The sequence below is a fragment of the Dipodomys spectabilis genome, unplaced genomic scaffold, assembly GCF_019054845.1.
Source record: "Dipodomys spectabilis isolate Male_0828 unplaced genomic scaffold, ASM1905484v1 ptg000023l, whole genome shotgun sequence".
Taxonomy (NCBI): Eukaryota; Metazoa; Chordata; class Mammalia; order Rodentia; family Heteromyidae; genus Dipodomys; species Dipodomys spectabilis.
Genome location: NW_024870700.1, coordinates 2,745,635 through 2,750,666, shown reverse-complemented (window position 1 = coordinate 2,750,666; position 5,032 = coordinate 2,745,635). Strand labels below are relative to the sequence as shown.

Genomic DNA, 5,032 nt, shown 5'->3' with positions numbered 1-5,032 from the left:
GAGCTCTACCAGCTCGCCAAGGTCACCACTCACAACAGAATGGGCAGAAACTATGAAAATTGAGAAGAGATGGGTTGGGAGGGATGGAGGAGAATGATGAAAGAAGTGGCATTGACCAAGAGGCATTGTATTTATAAACTGATTTGTTGAATAGTAACTCCTTTGCACACATACTTGATAATAAACATACAATTTTAAACAATTAAGATAGAGGCAAGATGACGAAGGGAACGTCTTCCTTTGGAAAGCATCGCAATAAGACGCACACGTTGTGCTGCCACTGCGGTTCTAAGGCCTAACACCTTCAGAAGTTGACATGTGGCAAATGTGGCTACCCTGCAAAATGCAAGAGAAAGTATAACTGGAGTGCCAAAGCTAAGAGACGAAATACTACCAGGACAGGTCGGAGAGGCACCTAAAAATTGTCTATCGCAGATGCAGGCATGGATTCCGTGAAGGAACAACACTTAAACCTAAGAGAGCAGCTGTTGCAGCATCCAGTTCTTCTTGAGAATTTAAAAGATTAGCCATACAATAAATGTTCTGGTTTAAAAAAAAAATTAAGGTATTTCTGTGGGTGCAGGTTCACTAGATACTTTCCACAGCTCAGCCATTTCCAACAACCATTTACTTCAGTGTTTTTGGTGGGAAGGAGTTGAAGGTTGATTAGGGGTATTTTTAGAACCTGGCAATAGGAAAAACATAATTTTACTTGAGAATAAACTCCCAGGAGAAAGCACACACACACACACACACACACACACACACACACACACACACATTGAACTAAGCAGTGCAAGTAGACACAAGTTCTCATATTTTCAATCCCAAGACTTAAAAAAGTACTTCCAGTATGTACATTGCCTATGGAATGAAAATGAAGAGGCTGCAATCAGCTTTTCTGGGATAGACCAGAATTCAACATGACTTCAGGTCTTTCCGTATGTTCTAGGAAATATACATTGTGCAGCAGTTATTTGTCAAAGCCTGGATGAGAGGCAGAGAAACACAGGTTCTTCTCGTGCTTTCTGGGGCTATGTTTAAATGAGACACAAGTCATACATCCTCATTTTACAATTTGTTAGTATTTCTTGTGTGCAGGTCTCAGAATAAGATAGAAAGTCACAGGAAAAAAAAATAAAAGATTACTTTTATACATGCCAAAGAATATGTTACCATTTCTAATAATTTTCTAAGTCTAGAAGCACCATGATCATTATCATATTTTCTCACAGATGAGAACATCTTAGCTTCTGCTTTGCTATGAGCCATAGCTGCCATCATCCTGGTTCCCTTCCTCCAGCTTGACCAATAAATGTGATCATCACTAGAATGCTAAAAGCAGCCTTCATCTTGTCTCTCGTAGACACTGTCTCTAATCAACAAATGATCCTCAGTCTGAGTGGGCTTTTTTCTAAGCTTTTTTTTTTGGGGGGGGGGGGAGGGGCCTGGTCGTGGAGGCTGAACTCTGGGCCTGGGCACTGTCCCTCAGCTCTTCAGCTCATTTCTTCTAAGCTTTAATGCTACAGTTTTCTTCTAGCCTTTGGACATTTTTGTCTTCAAATCAAGTATGTCTGAAGCCAAACTTGTTTTCTTCAACACCTTTATCCCCATTTATTAATTATCCCAGGCATGTGGTCTAACATCTTTGTATCAGCTTTTTATCTTAATTCTCTTTTTTTCTTCACTTAACATCATCCAAGCAGTAACCCATTTCTGGCCATTATTCATACACATCTTTTCCTATCAGTTCCTATACAGGAGAACATCAAATGTATCTTTTCCAAATGAGGAGATTATTGGGGGGGGGAAGAAATGGAGGAGGTAGGGGAGGGAAGGGATAGTAAAAAAAAAAAAAACAAAGGAAGGGGTAACAATGTTCGACAAGAAATGTACTCATTACCTTACTCATGTAACAGTAACCCCTCTGTACAGCATCTTTACAATAAAATAAAAAATTAAAAAGGAATATATTAAAACACCTTTATAGAAAAACATAGAAGTTTAAAAAACTCTAAAATTGTATTTAAAATTGTATTCAAGAAGCTGAGATCTGAAGACTGAGGTTTAATCCAGACCAGGCAGACAAATTTGTGACACTCTTATGTCCGATTAACCAGCAAAAGCCAGAAGAAATAGAGATGTGGCTCAAATGCTAAAGCTCCATCCTTGAAAAAAAAGGCCCAGCAAGAGCACAAGGCCCTGAGTCAAACCCCAGTACCAGCATAAAATTAAAGTAATTGATATTGTTTTTTTAATTAAAATTTTCAATAGTCTCATTTTAAAACACTGGAAATATGTTACATAATAATATGGCTTCTAGATTAATTCTATAGTCATGTATTGCACATTGGCAGAACTAAATAGAAATATTCAATTAGCATACTCTATGACATGACAAATCCCTTTATACATACTAGAATTTGGCTAGGGGAAAAAAGATTAAGTGATATGTCTCCTTAAAAGAACTTAGTTGCTGTAGTTTTAAATTGGATAAACCTCCCAAACTCTTTTACCTAATAAAAATGTTAGCAAATCATTCTGACAAGATTTGTGTTTAAAATGTTAGATCCTGTAGGTTCACAACTCTAAATAAATATCCTATTAAATAATGTGTTTAATTTATGATGTTTGATATTTTTATATTTTAATTGTGTAGATGGAATATAATTTGTCCTGGCTGTCGTCATGATAGGTGGTTTGGTACACTTCCTTCTTGTGAAATTTATGAGGAATACAGTGAAAAAAATTCTTATTTCACAACATTCTTACAACAAATAATGAATTATAAGATAGAGTTTTCTTTCAAGGATTCATAGTTTCAATAGAAAGATTGAGGTAAATATATTCTAACGTTTATATTGTTATGTATACTAAATAATAAACATATCAGCCAAACCTAGATTTAAAATGCAGTGTAAAATAACCAAATCTCCCTAGTACTATTCCTTCAGCACCAGGGAGGCTGAAATAAATGGGAGGATCATGAGGTTGAGTATGGCTTGCACTACACAGTAAGACTCTCTCACAAAAGAATAAATAAAATGCAATTTTGTATCTATTATTCTGCCTTGGACTATCTAACACTACAATTTTGTATGCACTGAGTGTCTAGGGAAGGTATAATGTTTTCTCAAAATTATCTATCTAATATAAAACTCTTTATGTGAACACTCACTACCAATCTATTTCCTTCTATGCTTCATTTTGAAAACTAGAGTTATTCATTTTTATACCACTGTGGCTTTTTGTTTTTTTGTCCTGCCAACACCCCTTCCTGGGATAATTCTGGCAAATTATTAACTTCTCTGTCTCAGAATTCTTAATTCAGTGACTACATAAAGTTCTTAGAAAAAAATTATCTGCATATGTTCAACAAGAAATCTACTCACTACCTTACATATGTAACTGTAACCCCTCTGTACATCACCTTGAGAGTAAAATTAAATTAAAAAAAAGCAAGAGTGGCTTAATAAACTTGCAAAATATTCAAAGATTTTTCACATTTTCAGAACTTGAGTTTATCTTAATTTAGAAATTTTAATGTCAAAATTCTTTTAAATTTATTTTATTTTTATTATCTTTATTATCTTAAGTAGTTGTACGAGGGGTTTCAACCATATTGGTTTATAAATACAATTCATCTTGATCAACATTACCTCTTCCATTGTTCTTACCCATCTTTCCCAACCCTACCCAAACCCAAAGTCATGTGGCTCCATTTTCACATATATACATTGAATATTATGATTGTATTCACACATCCTTTCTCTCTCCATTCATGGACTCCCAGTCCTCTTGGCATTATCTGGGCAAAACATGTTCCAACTTACTGATATTCATTTTGATAAACTGTTAGCTCTTCAGAGGAATTATACAATTGGAATTCTCCTCTCCATAAACCATACTTAAGTTAATAAGTTTTTGTATATATGCTTATGACATTGTATATGTTTACATAACTATTTACAAATTAGGTCTAACATCCACAGCTCTGTTGCCATGTCTAGTTTCAAGCCTTTCTCTGTCTCTTTAAAGAGTGAGAGTCTTGTTCAGTGTATTTTACTTTTTGAGTGGCTCTTATTACCTTTTAGCTATTAGATATGATAATGATTAAAAGCAGCTGCAGTAAGAAGCCTTTAGCGATGTGATAAGTTATCTGGTGGGTAGAGGCATGTCAAAGAATTGTCCTATGAGTTGGTCTCAGTCTTCCAGAGGTTGTGACCCTGGTCCATGAGCTTCACAAGTGTTTCTCATTATCCTCTCATCTGAGATGGGATAAGATCGCTACAATGGGCTGGAGTTGGGCATTTCCCTTTTCTACACTAGTTAGGCTCTGGTTATCTTCCCTTGAAGGTAGGCCTTGACCTTGGGAGGGGCAGGGAGCTCTGTTATATTCCACAATGGTTCCTTTCCCCCATTTCTGCAGAAAGCAGGAAGTTAGTTAGTTTTCTGATATTTACAGTGACTATCTGGCACTGTTCATAGTGGTAAAACTCACAAAAGTGCTGCTTTCCCTACGGCTTTTAAAAGTGAGACCTGTCCATACCAAGCCTCCAACAATTCTTCACTTACTGGTTTTCCTGCCAAGGTACTGGTCTTCATACTGATTTCCACTCCTACTCATGAGTCTTTGCTCTGGTAACTCTCATCGCCTGTATATCTCACCAATCTTGGTAACATAGGTTTGCCTCATGTAACTCTGCTATGGATTTGATAGGAATAGGTTTTCCAGTCTGTTCAGGTTTTTGTCCATTTAGATATAGAGGTAATTTCCAAGTTCTTTAAACATAGAACCAGCTATCAGTGTTGAGAAAAATAATCAGGAAATTTTTTAAGAGGTGAAAATATTTTTGCCTGATTCCATAATGGTAGACGCATAATAATGTGCATTTGTCAAAACTCACAGAACTTATGCAATTCACAGTGAATCATGATGCACACAAGTATAAAATGTAGTTTAATATCTTTGGGGATCTTGCTATGGAATGCTGAATTCTAAATTCATTAATCTAACTTTATCCAGATGCCA

General features: G+C 35.9%; 1 pseudogene; it reads left to right on the top strand.

The window, feature by feature from the left end:
- Window positions 1–214: 214 nt before the first annotated feature.
- Window positions 215–553, top strand: LOC122104204 (annotated as a pseudogene).
- Window positions 554–5,032: the final 4,479 nt, after the last annotated feature.